Genomic DNA, 19,794 nt, shown 5'->3' on the forward strand with positions numbered 1-19,794 from the left:
CTCTCCTGGGAGCGCCCTGAGTTTGTCTGTGTGCAGACAGCTCTGATGTGGCAGCAGGGCAGACTCTAAGCGATGGTGTGATTTAATAAACAGACACTTAAGGCAGTTTACAGTGGAGTCAGTCCACTTCGGATGGCCTTCTCCGCTAATTTAACACTGGCTGCAGCCCCCAAGCTGGCGTCTCTATGCTCATTAGGGAGAGGGAGGGGGAAAATTCTTGTTTCACATTGGTGGTTGAGAGACTTTTTATGTAGGGCAGCTGATTTAGAAAAAGAGAGGAGGGGGGTGCTAGTTAGGATCCTTCTCTGTTGTTATTTTCATTAATTTTCCTTTCTTTTGCTTTGGTTGCAGGGGATGTGACAAAAGGGTCCGGTAATTGCCATTCGCCTCAGACCGTGAGGCGTCCTCCTCGGTCATTACGGATAAAAATCGCATTCTCCACCGAGTGTCCGTCAGATCCCAGCTCCAGACTCCAGGCTGCTTAGGGGGCATCTGATTCAGCTACAAGCACATTTTGCTCCATTTCTGATCTGTCCTAATTATGAAGGATGCTCTTCCCTTTAACCCCTAGAGTTCTCTCTGCCCCAACAGTTACAAATGATTCTTGAACCAGATACTCAGCTGGCATAAACTGGCCTCCCTGCATCAGTGAAGCTACACTGATTTATACCCACTGAGCCCCCAGTGTTCATATACTAGAGATTTCTTAATCCATAACTAGAGATGGACAAAAACAGGACTGGTTTTTGAGTTATGAGTTATGCAAGCAAGCTTCACATGAACGGGACTGCAAAATCTTGATGGTCAGGATTTGGGATTTGGATGCAAAAAAACAAATCTAAAACTAAGGGTGCTTCCACTTTGTGTCCAATTTTACCTGAACCCCTCTCCCCAAATGTTTGGTTTGGGTTATTGCAGTTGATTTGGATAAGTGTCACTAGTTTAAACACATCCTTTTATTCTAAATTAATTTATCCTAGCAGCTGTGGAAACCGATGCTCTCTTGTGCACTGAATGAGTGTAGCGTGAGTTATGCAAGCAAGCTTCACCCTCATGAACCAACCATTGTACCTCGACCCCCGTCCGGTGAAACCAATGCTAGTGGCCTGATTTTCAGTGGTGACAAACAGCTGCAGCTAGCCTGGACTTCACTGAGACCAGGAGGTGCTCAGAATTTTTGAAAATAATTGGGATAAGAGAAAAAAGCTCAGCGTCCCAGCCTCGTTCTGTCCTGGGCCTCCCTGCTGACACTGACTACAAGGCAGCTCATTACTGGGGGGCCTTTCATCACATAGCCTGGAATATGGACTAAAACCCAGTGTCAGTGGGTTGTCATTTTCCCTCTGCTGGTAAAATATTCCCATTTTAAATCTCATGATGGATCCTTCTTTCACATGATTTGTTATAACATGACACAGCAGGATTAAAGAAATAAAAACAGATGGGCTTGTTACTGATCTCCTCTTGGTTTTACATTGATGTTACTCTGTTGGCTTCAGTGGAGTCACTCCTGGTTTGTCCTGGCAGACGTGAGATCAGAAGCCAGCCCTATTGCCTATTATGAACCAACTGTGCAACTGGCATGTTCTCCCGTGGACATTTTTTTCCCATTTTGACCCTTCTGGATTTCCACCCAGAATTCCAACTCCGCCTTTCTTCAACATCCTCAGCAAGGACTGAAAGAGAGGCAGGGAGTGCATGCTGCACCCTCTTCAAGAGATGCATTGTGCCTGTGTTTCCCAGGAGCTCCAGGAGGCACTAGGCCTCCCCAGAGCTCCTACTAGGACCATGCAGCTCTGTGCCACACACAATGCAACGATGTGGCTTAATCCCACAGTTTAGCACTAAATGTTTTCATAGATTCATAGATTTTAAGGCCCGAAGGGACCAATATGATCATCTAGTCTGACCTCCTACAAAAAACAGGCTATCCAGCAATTCCTGCAGTGAAGGGAATGATTCTGTCTCACTATGTAAAGTAAACATTATCAAGACCAATATCTTGCGGTTGAACAAGAGCATATTTTAAGAAAGACATCCAGTCTCGATTTGCAGGCTCCAAGTGATGATGAATTAACCACATCCTTTGGAAATCTCTTCCAATGGTTGTTAACAGGCAGCGTAATCATTTTGCATTTTATTTCCTAGTTCCCTCTGTCTAGAATACAAGCAAACTCAGGGTTGAGAATTCTGAGATACTGGCAGAATCAACCTGCCCAGGATGTAAGGCAGGAAAGGACAGTTATTTGAACATAAATGGTATCTTGGCATATAAAACAGGGATTCCCCACCCCTCTTAAAGGGAGTGATTCTTTCCCACGTGCACAGGATTAAACTGATCACCAGATCAGGAGCTGAACTAATATTCCTCCAATATATACGGGCAAGGATCTAGTGGGAGAGTTTTATTCATGTGGACTGTTTCATAGAATCAGAGGACTGGAAGGGACCTTGTGATGTCATCTAATCGAGTCCCCTGGGGATCAAGGGGGGGATCAAGAGGGGATTGGTCAGATGACCAATTTCCTGTGATTAAAAAGACTGCGGGATGTGGCATTCGGGAACCATGTCTTTCTCATCTTCTTATACCATTGTTATGGATTTCCTTCTAGATGACACTCTCAGCCAGTGTCTAGTATGACCTTCAACGTATTTTAATCATGTGATGTCTACGCAGACATAGCTTAGCCAAACAATAGGGAGCAAAGAAAGGAACCACCATTTCCAGGGTTGGAGAAGAAATCTCTTGCCAGAAGAAATCAGTCATGCCAGCTCATTCTCCTTGACTCTCACAGTCATGGCAGGTAGCTCCTTAGAGTGTTTCTTTTCCTCTCCATTCACTGAGCTTGACTCAGACAGTTTCACAAAAAAAGGATGTTTTCGGGCTTGATTTAGCCCCTTAAGTCCACACAATACTACTTCTCTTCCTCTACTTGTTTGTCATCTTCCACCAAAAGAGAGAGAGAGCGAAGGAAAGAGAAAAAGGGAGACAGTGAAAATGGTTTCAAGATAAAGAGGCCCAAACTTTGACCAAGCAGTTGTGCTTTCAAAACGCTCAGTGTGTGCACACAGCATGAGTTCATGCACTCACCGGGCCTGGTGTTCCTGTCTGCTCTAGCCCTAAACACAGGCATTACAGTAAACATACAAGATTCCTGCTTCAAAGACCAAGAATTTCACTTTACTGCTGGTGGGGGGAAGGGGTTTGGGTGCAATTCAAGATCAACAGGCATGAGAGCACAGCAAATGGGCTGAGTGAGAAAAGCAGTTGCACAAAATCATGATGCTGGTGAAAAACATACTGTACTCTGATTTGCTGTTGTATAATTGTAACCAGGTCTGTGCATTTAGCAGGACAATTGCTTTTGCAGCCACATTTTTTTCCATCGCAGGTGAATTAGAAGTTGGATGCTTGGTATAAATTATTGTGACTTTTCAAGCAGGCAACTATTCTTGGCAATGTTCCTTTAAAGGGATTAGGGGAAAGTGTACAAGAGAGGGAAAGACAGAGAGAAGGATAATAATTATCTTCTCCAGCCAGTACTGGACAGCTCCTCCTGAAGCCAAACTGTCAGGGGCTCCGCATACTGCTTTTGAGGTGGGCCAGGGATCCCATTAATGCCCTTCTGATGTAAAACGCACTGGTTGATTAAAACCATAGCAATCACCACACTGAATCAGACCAGTGGTACACCTTGAGGTCCACTGTTACCAACAATGACCAGTGGCAGATGCTTGAGAAGATGGTGCAAGAAACCCTGCAGTAGGCAGTTAAGGGATAACTTTCCCCCAGCAGAGGTTTCTTCTTAATTCCCATCAGTTCAAAACTGGCTTATGCCCTGAAGCATTAGGGTTTACATCCCTTCCAAAAAATCTTGCATTTTAAAGAAAATCCTTACTTTTATAACTGGATATATTTGTTACGCATATAATTGTCTAATATTTTTTGAGTCCTTCTAAACATCTTGTGGCAATGAGTTCCACAGACTAATTGTGCTTTATGTGAAAAAAGTATTTCCTTTTATTAGTTTAAAATGTGCTGCCTTTCAATCATGAAATGTCTCCCAGTTCTTCTTAGGAGAATGGGAACGCCTATTCACCCTACCTAACCTCTCCATAGCCTTCATTATGTCCCCTCTCGTTCATCTCCTCTCCAAATTAAACAATACCCATCTTTTTGGTCTCTCTTAATATGGAAGTATTTCTGTGTCCATTATTCATCTGGGAACGGTTGAGTACTGAGGACTGGAATGGAAAAGTGCAAGGGAAAGAGTGAGAATGGGACACAGAAGAAAGGCAAACAGTGTAAAATAGAGAGAGAGAGAGAGAGAGAGAGAGAGAGGAGTGCTACCTAGAGGGGAGGGCAAGCAAGTCCAGCTAGCATGCAGTACAGAAGAGGAGAGAAACAGCACTTTTTTTTTAATCTCATCTCCAGAAAAATGTGAATTATTGTTTTCTGCAGCACCTATCATTTCACCAGGGGAATGCTGCAAAAATTTCTCTGAAAAATATTTGCACCTTTTTCAAAATCCAGGACATATCACAACTTTTCAAAGGATTTTGTGATATTTGTAATGAAAAGCAAGAAGAGAGACAGCATTTCATGTTAAACCAAATCAGCAGATCCTGAAAGACATTCAGGAAACCTTTGGTTTCAAGCACAAGTGATAATGCATAAAAAAACTGGATAGGTTAGCACAGGTGTATTCAGCATGAGCCTTCTTTCTAAGAAATGTGTCTTGCTAGATTGACCCCTAGAGATGAGTGTTTGCGAGATATGATTGAATAAAGATGGCTAACAAGTCGACTTTGCATCAGTGTCTTAGGGTGAGATCCTGCACCATTGACGCAAGTGGCAAAACTCCCATAGATGTCAATGGTACAGAATCAAGTCCTTAAACATTGTGGGTGGAATTTTCAAAAGGGCCTAAGGGCCAGATTTTGATAGGTATTTTGAAAGGAGGCAGACAGGTACCTAGGGAGATTTTCAAAAGCACCTAACCTTTTGAATAACTCCTATTGAAGTGAGACTAAGGAGATGTGCAGGATTTTTGCTCCTAATGACTTGTCTACACACAAAAGTTGTACTGGTTTAATTACATAGGTGTAAGTTAAAGCAGTACAACTCCCCTACTCTGGATCCAGTTATACAGGTATAAAGATGATTATACTCGTATAGCTATTCCCATATGGTAAGATCCCTTTATACTGCTGTAACAGTGCCCGCATTAAGGGCTATATTTCATTTTTAACAAACCTCACCCCTAACCAAAATATTTATACCAATACAAGCTGAGGCCTTTGTCACTTGGGTGCTCCATCACTACCCACAAACTTCACTGCCTGAGCAGTTCAAATGGTTTCCCAGTCACACACCGGCCTGTTTATCTTTCAACAAGGTGTGCTTTTATTTCCCTCTTAAGGCTGTGTTACACAGTATTATTATGTAACACAGGCTTACAGCAAGGCTAGGCTTCCCTGCAGCCCTCACTCCCCAGCCCAGGCTCACCCTCTGAGCTCCTCCTGAACCCCTCATGGCCTGCCTCTTGATGCCTTGTATTCTCCCCAATTACCTTGTTAGCCCAGCAATTGTCACCGAGGTAGAAGGAAGTGCTGAACTGGGCTCTGCATGAGCTATTAAATGGACATAGATGCAGTGGGCAAGAATGTGGAGTACTAAACAGAGTCCAGTGGCCCTGTAGAATGCCCCTCTGCTGCACTATTTATAAGTGTACTCTTACTATAGACCATCACCCAGAAATGCTGAGCATACGCCTCCTCCCATACCCTGACCTTGTCACGCTAATGCTAGTGAAGATAGAGGGGGGTCTGTACACCCAAGGGGCTGTTAATGTTTGTGTGGAGTTATGGAGGTATGTATGGAACGGGGGGAGGTGCTAGTAAGGTACTTGGGGAGAAGACCCCATTGTGCTAGGCACTGTATAAATACAGAACAAAAAGATGGTCCCTGTAGGAGATAAGGAAGACGGACTCCACCTCTGGAGAGGAAACATTTATCCTCCCAAGCCACCCTCCCCCTGTTATCTAGATAATAGTTAGTCCTGCCACGAGTGCAGAGGACTGGACTAGATGATCTCTTGAGGTCCCTGCCAGTCCTACGACTCTGATTTCCCACTCCCATTCTACAGCTATATTCCAGGCCTGAGTTAAATAATTTTTGCTTAGTTTAGACTATGAATGACCTGGAAAGACAGACAGACACTTATTTTGGACCCAAACCTAGCCACTGGTTCAAAAGGGAAACAATGGCCAGACATCCAGCCATTTTGTGCAGCCATTTCCAATGCCCTAGTACTAAGCTGATCGTGTCAAGATCTCAAGGTCCCCAGAGACAGTAATCTTATGTGTTCAGAGAGGCTTTAGTTCATGCAAGGTCAGAGTAATTGTGCATGATTAATGGTTTATCTCTTCCTGAAAGCCTTACACAAAGGCTCCAAACCAAGTTAGCCGTAATTCCATACGCCTTAGAGTCCGTTTAAAGGGGCAGCGTCCTATTTCCTGTGGCTGAGGCCAAGGGGGTGGACTTTACCTACCAGAGTTGGCATTGGGCCATTCAAAACGTGTACCATAGCTGAACAGGCCCAGAATGTTTAGCAGCCATCAAACACGTACACGAATCAAACTGATTAGGAGACCTGTGAGCTTTGCCAGGGATGGGAATTAGGGATGCCGAATCCCACTTTCCCGATTCCCATCCAAGCACCTAGTGGGGGCTTGTTTTCTTCTAGATCCAACAGCCCAGGACACAACCCCTCTCTATGATATTGCAACTCAACAGGCAGAGACACCCACTCCACACAGTGTCATTTTTCACTGTCACAAAGCGGCACTGTGTGATGATGTCAAATCCAGGCAAAATGGTGACCTGTTGTATCAAATCTCTCCGTTTCTGTAGTTGTAAAACCAGCAGGGGATGCCAGGAAACCAGGTCAATTAAACAAAGGAGGGAATTACCTACATCTCTAATACACACTAACTGAAAAAGGCATGAGAATATATCACCCACCCACCCCAAATCCTCTGCTGCAGGCCTAAAACCACAGGCCTCTGTCCTGTCTGCCTGCCTTGCTGTTACTGAGTGGCCACTGTAATAGCAGGAAACTACTCTGGCTTGGGATACAGTATCTCTTCCAGTATGGCAGCAATATATCTTTCCAAGCATTCTTCCTGGCTGTCATGGCTCATAACCCAGTCTAGCTCGTGGTTGATATGGAGCCTGGGCCTGGATTTCTTTCCCCCCCTCTCTGTCTCTCAGGGGGCGGGGTGAAGCTCCCATGTCAGGTTAACCAAAGTGCTGCTCTTCTTTGATCTGCCATAATCCTGACTGGAGAAAGAAAAATAATTCATCCGGGTGATCCTAACAGAGAGGCAGCCAAAAGTGCTTTGGTTTCTGAGGCTTCCCTTGTTTCCTTTTCAATCATGACATCATGAAAACAGTAACAAGTTAAACATGTCAAGGCCTCTCTGTTTCGCTCTTCATCTCTCTCTCGGTTCATTTCCTCTACAAAAATGCTCAAATAAATACTGCCCCGCTTCGAACAAAACAAGGAAAGTAGTACCAGGAAAAGGTGCACATAATATACCTAATTAACGCAATAATATTATCATAATCCTCGTCTGCCCCTTACCTAGGCTTCCCAGCCATGGTTTGGCCAAGTTGCTCTTCCCAGGCCAGTCGTCTGTGCCTGTGTGGAACTAACTGGATCCAGGCCTTAGTGTGTCATAAAATTAGATTATAAAACCAATAATTTATGACAGCTGCTTAATCAGGACAGAATTAGCATAATCTATCTATACATATATACACACACACACTTTATTTGAGCTAGGCTGTGCAACACTTACCCAAGTGAGCATTTACTCACACGAGTAATGCCTTTGAAGACAGTGGGGCCACTTGAGAAAGCTTCATAACTTTTTTAAATCAGAAGGCATCAGATCACCTAGTCTGACTTCCTTGCACTATACAGGCTGTGGAATTTCACCCACTAATTCCTGCACCAGATTCAAGACCCTGTGATTAAGCTAGAGCATTTCTCTTAGAAAGACCGATCCAATCTTGATTCAAATGTGACTTCAAGTGAGAGAATTCACCACATCCCTAGCTAAGTTGTTCCAAACAGCTAATTAATCTCATTGTCCAGAACTCCTCTGGTGACTTAGTGCTCAGCAGCCTGAATAAAAAGTCATTGAACACTTCAGCAGCTGTGTCAATACAATAAAATAAATAATTATAAAGGAAGTAAAAGTACAACATCAGCCCAAGTCCCCATGGTCACAATCAATGGATGAAGCCCCTTTATCAGCCAATGAAGAGAAAGCCATCTAAAAACAGATACTGCGGCAAATTGCTGGCACTACTATGATGGGTCTCGCACTTTCTCTTCTTGGGTGGGGGTTCAGGGTACCATTTCTTGCCCCTGAACTGCCATGTCTAGTTGGCAGCCGGTATCAAGTGGAGTGCCCCAAGGGTCAGTCCTGGGGCCGGTTTTGTTCAATATCTGCATTAATGATCTGGACGATGGTGTGGACTACATCCTCAGCAAGTTTGCAGATAACACTAAACTGGGAGGAGAGGTAGATACGCTGGAGGGTAGGGATAGGATACAGAGGGACCTAGACAAATTGGAGGATTGGGCCAAAAGAAATCTGATGAGGTTCAACAAGGACAAGTGCAGAGTCCTGCACTTAGGACGGAAGAATCCCAGGCACCGCTACAGACTAGGGACCGAATGGCTCGGCAGCAGTTCTGCAGACAAGGACCTAGGGGTTACAGTGGACAAGAAGCTGGATCTGAGTCAACAGTGTGCCCTTGTTGCCAAGAAGGCCAATGGCATTTTGGGATGTATAAGCAGGGGCATTGCCAGCAGAACGAGGGACGTGATTGTTCCCCTCTATTTGACATTGGTGAGGACTCATCTGGAGTACTGTGTTCAGTTTTGGGCCCCACACTACAAGAAGGATGTGGAAAAATTGGAGAGAGTCCAGCGGAGGGCAACAAAAATGATTAGGGGACTGGAACACATGAGTTATGAGGAGAGGCTGAGGGAACTGGGGATATTTAGTCTACGGAAGAGAAGAATGAGGGGGATTTGATAGCTGCTTTCAACTACCTGAAAGGGGGTTCCAAAGAGGATGGCTCTAGACTGTTCTCAGTGGTAGCAGATGACAGAACAAGGAGTAATGGTCTCAAGTTGCAGTGGGGGAGGTTTAGATTGGATATTAGGAAAAAGTTTTTCACTAAGAGGGTGGTGAAACACTGGAATGCGTTACCTAGGGAGGTGGTAGAATCTCCTTCCTTAGAGGTTTTTAAGGTCAGGCTTGACAAAGCCTTGGCTGGGATGATTTAGTTGGGGATTGGTCCTGCTTTGAGCAGGGGGTTGGACTAGATGACCTCCTGAGGTCCCTTCCAACCCCGATATTTTATGATTCTATGATTAATTGCCCCACTAGTGTCCTAGAGGAGGGTGTGGAGAGGGAGGGACCCAGGCCCGCCCTCTGCTCCAGGTCCCAGCCCAGGGACCCTAGGGATAGCGGTAAACCACTAGAGCTAGCGGTTCCTTCTCCTGGGCTACTTCCCTCTCCTCCCCTTCAGCTTGTGGGGCTTTCTGCCCTCCCTCTGCACAAACCAGGTGTCCCTTTACCTAGGGTCTTGGTCTTCTTAGCCCACCGCAGCACTTCTCCAAACTCTCCTCTGCTTCCCTCCAAACTGCTCTCTGCTCCAACACCAATCCACTCCGCTTCAACTCCTCCTCTTGTCTAACTGAAGCACGGGGGTTTTATCATGTGACTGGCTTCAGGTGCTTTAATTGGCTTCAGGGGCTTTAATTGATCTATAGCAAACTTTTTTCCCTCTACAGGGAATAAGGCTCCCTTCTAACACTCTCCTGCTGGCCCCACAAAATCGCGAGATCTCCTGGTTAACTTCCTCCTAGCCCTAGCTAAAACAGCCATTTATAAAACCAGAGAGGGGAGGTTGGCTAATGAAGCATCCTGCAATTGTAGGGCCATTTTCCAATCCTCAGTACATTCATGTATCTGGGCGGAGTTCCTCTGGGCGGCGTCCACCGACTCCCTTGAAGCCTTCGAGGAGCGGTGGGCGCTGTCTGGGGTTCTCTGCTCGGTGACTCCGTCCGGTTCCCTCCGTCTGACCCTTTGATTGAGGGGAAGAGCGAGAGACCCCAGCCCCAGCCGTTGCCGCTGTGGATACCATCATTACTGTCACCTAGGAGGGGTCCTATCACACGTGGAGTGCATCCCCCCCACCCCCAAACCACCCACCCCGCAGCCGTGCCCATCTTGTCGGGCACTTTCAGGAGTGGAATAATCGGTGACACTGGGCATGGCACTAGGTAACTCGACGGGGTGGAAGACCACGAGTGTCAAGGAAGCCCCCCCGCTCTAAGCCACCAGGTAACTCAGGAGGGTGGAAGACCACGAGTGTTGAGGAAGCCCCCCCGCTCTGGGCCCAGGCTAGCCTGAACACGTCTCCCTCCTGAAGGCTGTTGTGTTATACCTTGTGTTTGCTTTTGTTTTGTTGCATAGTTTTGCTTTATCCTTTTTGGTGATTCTTTGTAAGTGTTACACAAATAAAATTCTTTTCTGCTTCAAAAAAAACCCCCCAAAAAACCACTCTCCTGCTGCCCTCTGGCCATACTGTATCACAATACCGTTAATGGTACAGCCCACTCCAAATGAATCAAGTTTGTGAATTTTTGTGACTTTTCCCAGAGAACTGCTTTAGCCTAATGAACTTAACAGCTGCTTAATTGGGATGGAATTAACTTAATTTTTGCATAATAGGGACACATTTAAATGTCAGGTGCTTAAATTATGCTTAGCTAGAGCTTAACAGTGTAGATATGAAACCTGAATTGTCTTTTGGAAGAGAAGTTGCCAAACAAAGATTCACCCGTGGCACCACAGGATTGAGAGAGAGCTTAGTAGTACCCCACACGCACAAATATTAGCGGAGAACCAACTTCCTCACCAAACTGTAGCTCAAGCAGTCCCACTGAATTTATTGGGATGAACATTCAGTTTAGGGATGAGAGGTAGGGGTTGTTGATAAATTAATCAAGAATAGTTGGGTAAAAGAAAGGTAGCACTGGTTACAGTCAAACAGGGCAGGCAAATCCAGTAACGTGAGACCTTCCCCAGAGAGATCTGTCAATAATGTACCTCGCTTTGGGCCTGCAAGAGCCCTTGCTCTTACAGTCCTTGTCCACCCCCATGCCACCACTCTGCATGTGTATCTCAACTGGACTGCAGTACTCCCTGCTATTTCAGCTCTGATCCGCCACACAGCTCAACCAATGCATCTATTGCCTGACGTTCCAATCCTGACACCCAACAGCCACATGTGACATGTGCTGACTCCAACTCTCTCACAGCCCTGCCATTTCTCACCCATCCTGAGCTGTCGCACCCGCCAACATTCCATTCTTGAGGTCAGCGAGTGCTGAGGCTACTGCTAATTGCACAGTGTTCTTGCGGTGGTCAAATACATACGAGAGGGGTGAGGAAGTATAAATATGTATTCTCAAATGATTTGGCACAGTCCTCTTGCCATCCACACACACACAAAAGAATCTTTTTGGAATAAAGGCCAGTGTCAGAAATGTTGGGGGTGGGGGAAGGCTATTTTTCTGGGGAGGACGGAGTTTGTAAATGATGAAATGGAGATCACAAGGGGATATGAACAGGGTTTTCTTTCATGACAAAGTGGTGGATAGAGGGAAATAAAATACATGTGATCACTAGGCCCAAAGGTGTAACTTCATTCTCTCGGCTGTCAGTATAGCAGGTTTCTGGGTGTGTTCACCCAATTTACAGTAACATACAGGCTGCTCATAGAGATACTATATAACAGAAGTGTGTCGCAGATAAAACAGGGGAAAGGATTCACAGGTATCAAGTCATAGTTAACTGAACAAGGCTTGTGAAATAGCCTTTCCATCCAAATTCTTTTTCGAGCAGAGACAGCTTCCATCTGCATTAACATAGCTTGGCTGTTTCAAAGCCAAACCCTAATTGCCTGATATGGGCCACCTTTCTTGTTCCTCCGAACAGTGCATACTGGTGAAATCTTATTTAAATCAATGGGGTGCCTAATATTGCAACTGGGGAGAATATTTGACCCAATATTAATAATCTGGCCTCTTCTGAAATATTCAAATGATCACTTGGGGTTCCTTCAAGGCTATTAAATATTGCTCTTCCTTGACGTGCAATCAGAGTCAATGATTTGACCTTCCTCCGTTAGGAGATGACGGTCATGCCAAATCAGTATTTTACTGCTTTCCAGTGCAATGCAATAAGTTGTCAGATTTGACTTGTGATCTGGGTCTCCTGATATATTAATTATCACCACACAGATGCTATATAGGCACAGCAATGGACAATATGGGTAGATTAGTTTGGGGATATTACTCAGTTATAGTGAAAAGTTCAATGACGAGAACTCACCAAATGGCACTTAGCCCAGTGTTAATAGTGTAGATGGTGAAACCCTAAGCGCCTTTGTTGGGACTAGTATGGAGACACAGTGCCCCTGGGGGCTCTAGGGGTTTTCTGTGCCCAGAGTTTGTAGAAAGCCTGAAACAACAGCACTCAGAGGTGTGCACTGCCCCATTCATCTCAATGGGTCGTTAAATCTGAAACCTAAAGGAGTTAACTATTTGACTGCTGATCATCCAGCTAATATGCTTATCCCCCAACTGCCCCTCAAGCTTTCCCAGGTGGCAAAAACCCAAATTGTTCCCAAACCAGCTGCCTAAACCCGCAGCTTCCTCTTAAATAACTTCCATGAGGCAGCTTGATGCGGTCAGTACAAAATGCTGCAGCATACTGAAAACTGACATCATTGGCACAGCGTAAAATACGTGGCATTCAATATTTCAATAAATTCAGGTACCCCGCCCCTCTTGCAAAATGTATCTGAAGCTGCTGCAGAATTTCCAACAGGGTACTGCAGAATCCAGAGACCTTGCTATAGAATTAAGGCAAGTGTACACAGGGACATGATGACAAATAAAGATTTCAGAATATGAGAAGCTAAATAGGCTGAACCAAAGTGGCTGTTCCCTGCAGTCTGAATCCAGGAAACCTGTTCTCCCTAGCCATACACCACTGACACATCCCTCATTGGGCTACATTTTGGCAATCATGTTTATTGGTATAGACAGCCAACACTTTGTGTTTTTGTGTCGCACTCTTGGTATGTGATACAGTAAGGAACTGGTTAATCAGAGCACAGGAAACCCCTCACAAATTGCGAGTGTTGGCAATTTCCTGTAATAGCTTAAAAGACTTTCACTTGTTTGGTTGGGCTGGTATCTCATATCCTAGCTTGAAATCCAAGAACCCAATGTCTTGATACACAATCTGGTGATTAATAATATAGACTGTACATATGAGAATGTGAAACATACTGGACCAGTTTCATGATATACCGGCATCTAGGAGAGTGAGAGAAATAAATGCTTTTCAAGCATACAGGTTTGATTTCAAGACAGGTTTGGAAAGCTCATTGTCTGGAGGTAGACTTGGGAGATTGGTTGTATCTCAAGTAAACATCAGGCACTTAATTGCAGTCATTTGTTCACTTCAGTCCACCAGATAAATTGCTGCAAAAGTTATTCTACATTTTTCTTACACTTAAAAGAAAGTTAAGTGTAAGAAAATCTATATCCTTCTTACTCAAGAAAAGTCAACGGCAGTTTCGCCTGAGTAAGAACTGGGCAAAAGCTCAATCAAGATGTTAGGATTTAGAATGAGATTTTAAAAAGCACCCAAGTGTCTTAGGACACAGGGCAGATCTTCAAATGCAAAAAAGGGCATCTAAGTGCCCTACTCCCATTGGCTTTCCATGGAAATTAGGGACCTCACTGCCATTTGAACTTTTGAAAATCTCCCTCTGTGGTCCTAAGCCATGTAGGCATTTTTGAACACCCCACCCTTAGTCTATAGAGTTAGAAATTAACACAGGGCCAGATTTTCAAAAAGAACCCAGTAAATTGGATGCGTGTTGGACACTGAGCTATTTTGAAAAGCAGACACTTAAATGGTAGCTGAACCTAATCTGGCCCCAGTTGTGAATGTGACCTTGTTAGAAAATCTGACCCATAATGGCCCAAACACATCCCTGGTTTTAGCCCATTGAAGGCAGAGCAAGGTTGAAAATCAGTGAACCTGATGCTTCCACTTCACAGCTTGATATGAACCACATGGTCTGATGTCCAAAGGGCTGTATGTTATGCTTTGGAGTCAGGTTCCCCGCCCCCCCCTCCCCCCGCCACCACCACCCAATGGCAATGTCTTGCATTACAATCTTGTAAAGAAAAGAAACCCACATAGCCATTATAAACAGCGAAGGATACCCCAAAGTGACTCCATCAGAGCCCCTGGAGGGAATTATAGCTTTGGATTCGCTCTGGGGTCATCACTTCTCCTATCAGCTGCGAATTTGCTGGACAGGTGTTGAATGGCGCTAGATACTGCCTCCTGCCCTCCACTTCAGGGGACTGAGTGCATGGCCTGTTTTAGACTTCCCAGTAAATGTACTATATGCCCCACACCACACACACCAGTTGGGTAGCTCAGGAAGGGGCTACATGTAGTTTCAGTCCCTGCACATCAAGGGCCAGGCTATTCTCAATGTGTGCCCCAAGGCCCTTTTAGTGCCCTAAAAGCAGTAGGGAAGAAGTGGGGCCGTGACCACAAGCCCACCCCCCATACACACACAAGTCCACAGACTGGGCCAGGCCCACTGCTGTATGTATCAGGATGCTCAGCTGAAGGATTGTGTCATCATCCCTTCCTGAGCTCCCCGTGTGATTGTGTGGCTCCTCCACACACACACACAAACACGCACAGGGCTATGCCTTAAAGCAGAGAGCAGTGAAGTGACTTGGTCCCAGGCTGCATAAGAAGTCAGTAGCAGAGAAAATAAAGCACAAGGGTTCCCAGTTCCCAGGCTAGCACTCCAACCACTCCCACAAGCCTATGTCCTTAGAAAATGGATAACAGGGGCATGGGGAATCCTCTCACATAATGATGAGGTAGGACAATGTGTGAGGGCATCCATTCCACTCAACATGGGCTTCTGACATACATTTCAGCTCATGCAGGTGTAAGCTGGAGCCAGGCAAAGCTTGGCTGTTTCTCCTCACTGGGGTTTGAGTAAACATTTTGTCCCGTGGAATCACCCTGGAAACTCAGTTGGAAGCACCTAGTCTTGGCAGGTTTGGGGGGGTTACGACATGTGAAACCAACAAATCACAGATAGTTTCCATCCACAACTGGGAAACCCATTGCCAGTACCTGAAACTGAGCCAAGGGTCCCTCAGAACTGGGTCTGGGTTGAACTCCAATCCTTACCCAAGGATCTCAGCCAGAGCTGACACTAATCACCACCTGGCTCAGTCCATTCTCCTCCCACCCTTACTAAAGCATTCATGGAACTCACCCAAGTTTCAGGACCGTAAGAAAATCCCAATCTGTATGTTCCAGGCAACTCTTTCAGCAGGTTTCTACTGCACTCTCACAGGGCTAAGTTGTGCTATTTAGGCACTGCCCTGGGTAAGGGATAGTGCAAAATGAAGCTGCTTCAGGGAATAAGAGCACCACAGGGAGACAATTCCTCCCCAGGTTTCCCAATGCATATAGGGATTCCCTGCCAGTGTGCCTGGCCTACTGGACACTGCATATAGAGATAGGGGGCACATACTGCTTCCTCCCCAGCCCCCTTTGGAACAATTGGCTGCCCTGGGGAGGATGGAGAGAGCAGTCCCTGTGGTTCCCCAGCGTACAGATTGTCCCTTGCACAGGGCATCATAAGATGAGGTAGCTCCTTGCACGTTCACGCCAGGCACCCATGCAAGGGCCAGAGACAGTGCAGCCCAAAGATTTCATAACTTCCCTGCATATAACCTCATACTCAACCCCGCACATGTACACACACCAGAGCAGAGGCTGCTCCCTGCCCATGGGCAGAGGCCCATCCTTGTATATACCTGGCTAACCTTTCCACAGACGGCGTGACGTCCGTGCCTCTGCGTGTGTGTATTAAAGTGCCGCGGCCAGCTAATTCTTTACAGCTTGCACTTTTTTAGGCCTCGTTATAGCAGACAGTTGGGCGCCCCAGTACAGTTAAAGATCACAGGCCTTGATAACCTGGCTCTTTGATTTATGACAGCCCAGACCTTAGTGATCACCTAATGAGGGGAACTTGGAGTGTCAACCTGTTTATTAAATACCCAGAACCAGCTGTAGGACTGGCGGAGGAAGCAAGTTAATCATATTTCTCATTTATTTTGCGTGTCTCTCTCGCTCCCTCGCTTTTCCCATTCTCTCCTCCGTTCTGCCTGGCTCCCTCTTTTCATCTCAGAAGACGTGGGATTTCGGACGGGTCATTTACGGAGACTGTCAGGGAGCCGAAATGTTTGCGATTTCCTACTGATTTCTTAGGTGTTTAGAAGTTAATAATACTCAGCACCTCATGATTCTTTCCTAGATGTCAAACAAAAACATGAAAGGCAAAGAGCCCAAAGGAAAGAGGGAGAGTAGGGACAGCAGGAGAGCAACTTTCCCTTTCGCTCCTGGTTTTAAGGAAAACCCTAGCTGAATGCAGGGCAATCTGAGGTGAGTATTGATGCAAAGGGAAGAGTCATTTAAGCCTTCTGCAAATAGTGGTCAGTTGGTTTGGGGGCACCAAATTCTTAGTTCATCTTCACTAAGCCTCATTGCAACAAAAACTGAACAAAGCCAAAGATCCAACCTGTAAAATTCCTTTAGGTTTATGATCCTTTCCTTTTTTTTACTTCTTACAGCTTTCACTTTCTTAATCTGCTCAGATTTTAAAGAAGATCTGTTGATTTCTTTGAATCTTTTCAAAGAAGGTAAAGAAGGGACATGCTAGATCAGCTGAGTCCCTCCCTCTATAAGGGCAGAACATATCTCCTCTCCCAGCAGGCTAATAGTACATTGATATTAATTTTAGATATTTCAATATTCTGGACCACTTGGAGACTCAGGGCTGGATTCTGATCTGGGGCATTTTTGTTTATGTTTTTATTAACCTATCATTAAGAGCCCGTTAGTCTTTAAAAAATAAATACTACCCTCACAAAAGAGGTATTTAATAGTCTGCGACTCCTGTCATTAATACAGGCCTGATCCAATGCCCCTTTAAATTAGTCGGCGTCGTTGCACTGACTGCAATGGGTGTTGGATCAGTCTCATGGTCTGGAAGAGCTTGATCAAATAGACACATCATAGACTGCACCCTGAAGTATACTGATCACATGTTCTGGTAGCTCAGTAGCACAGGGGTTCTCAAACTGGGGTCGTGACCCCTCAGGGGGTTGCGAGGTTATTACATGGGGGGTCGCTAGCTGTCAGCCTCCACCCCAAACCCTGCTTTGCCTTCAGCATTTATAATGGTGTTAAATATATTTAAAAGTGTTTTTAATTTATAAGGGGGGTCACATTCAGAGGCTTGCTGTGAAAGGGGTCCCCAGTACAAAAGTTTGAGAACCACTGCACTAGCAGGACCAGGTTCCAGCGAAAAAGCCTGCCTGACAGACCCGACAGCCTGAGTGGTCCAGCAGATTGCAACCATTTCAATGGAACATAGAGGTGATTACTTAGATAACTGGGTCCTAGACTTTATGGATCACTCCTGATGCCTTGGACTGCTTTCAGTAGAGAGCAGGTAGCTGATGCAAAGCACTTGAGTTATGCTCATAAGGGTTTGCTCCACACAACAGATGAGTCACTGCATTCTGTACCAGCCAAAGCCATGATGTGTTTTTCAAATGTAACCCCAGTTAAAGTGCACTGCCTGGAGCTCACATGCCTGATGATTGCAGTGGGCAGGGCCCCAGCCCCCAGGAATGGTCATACCCTCAGGGGTAACTGAAAAAAAACACTGTGTTACTGCTGTCACCCAAGAACCTAAGAGCAATGATGGACACCATTACATTAGTCTTGAATAAAGACTGGGAGTGGATGTGTCGTTACACAAAGTAAAACTATTTCCCCATATTTATCCCCCGCCCCCCACTGTTCCTCACACATTCCTGTCAACTGCTAGAAATGGCCCACTTTGAGTATCACTACAAAAGGTTTTTTTTCCTCTCCTCCTGGTAATAGCTCACCTTACCTGATCACTTTTGTTACAGTATGTATGGTAACACCCATTGTTTCATGTTCTCTGTGTATATAAAATCTCCTCACTGTATTTTCCACTGCATGCATCTGATGAAGTGAGCTGTAGCTCACGAAAGCTTATGCTCAAATACATTTGTTAGTCTCTAAGGTGCCACAAGTACTCCTTTTCTTTTTGATGGACACAGTATGACCCTAGGCCTGTGAGTTACACTGACAAAGGTCGGACAATTGTCTTCAGTAAGAGACACACTCTCAGTCCTGGCCCAATCACCCTCCTTATATACTTCCATGCCTCCCAACATCACTTCCCATGTAATCTGGGTTGCTCCTAAACCAATTTGCTCCCATCCACGCCCCTGCTTCTCTTGGACACTGGGAAAGTAGTGCCTGGGTTTGATGGAAAACAGGTGTGAGTGTGAATGTCATCTGCATATTAATTTTTAAAGTGGCTGTCTTAACCTGCAGACAGAATTCCTCCCTGTCTCCTCTTGAAGCTGCATGTGTGTACTGCACAGGTGAGGTTACAATTGGAGCCCTGCAGGGCTCCAAGTGAGCCCTTAGGGGAGAGGAGCAGGTACCCATTACCACTCTTTGGAGTCTCTCTAATTAGAGGAAGCAAAAGCCCCCTAAAGTGCCATCACATCTACCCTGCAAGATCCATGCATCACCAAAACCTCCAGCAGGTCAATGGCAAAGACTGTGGTCAGATCTACTTACTGAGGTCAAATTTTTTGAAGAGAAACCAGAGATTTTGGGTTCCTCAGTTTGTGGGTGCTCAACTTGAAACACTTTGAGACCTGATTTTCAAAATGTCAACACCACTGAAAATTCAGGGCTGGGGGTTTCAAGCTGGGCACTCAAACCTAATGCATCCCAGATTAGTGTACAGTTAACAATGATGGCCTAAGGCTGTCTCTGTGAGCTCGGACTTCATCTCCATATTGCCGGTGGCCACCCAGCACACTTTCAGAGGCACAGAAACAAAATCAGGATGGACCCTTCCCAGCAGCTGTTACTAGAAGATCATGTACTATACATAGCACCATCTCCAAACTGTATCCTGGATAGACATCAAGGAAGCTGTGAGATCAAGGGGTGACATGGAGCTCTCATCACTCCATTTTCAATCTCACCTCTGGGAAGAGCCATGGGTCTAGAACCTGGGCCTACTAGTCCCTGAGTGACTGCTGCATCCACACCACCATTTGTCAGAGCAGTGCTCAACAGGCTGGGAACCTCGTGGGCCCAGGTACCACAAGATGTGCCACCCATATAGGGTCTGATTGGTCCAGACAGGGGACCCAGGCAACTGCCTGGGGTGCCAGGCTATGGGGGGCACCAGGCTGGGCTGCTGTAAGATATTCAAAATTTTAACAAATGGAGAGTGGGGCACTGAAGATGCTCCTCACCTGTAGTGCCATTTGGCCTAGGGCTCCTGGGTCCTGACATACTATTTAAGCCTGGAGGGGAAGCTGCCTGTGCAACTAGGCTACATCTGTAGCCGGTTGCTGTGACAGACCCTGCTCCTTTGCCTTGCTCTGGTTCCTGGCCTCTGACTCTGGCTCCGACTCTTGGCTCTGTCCCTACCCCTTAGGTCTG

Source organism: Caretta caretta, chromosome 15 (genome assembly GCF_965140235.1).
Source record: "Caretta caretta isolate rCarCar2 chromosome 15, rCarCar1.hap1, whole genome shotgun sequence".
NCBI lineage: Eukaryota > Metazoa > Chordata > Testudines > Cheloniidae > Caretta > Caretta caretta.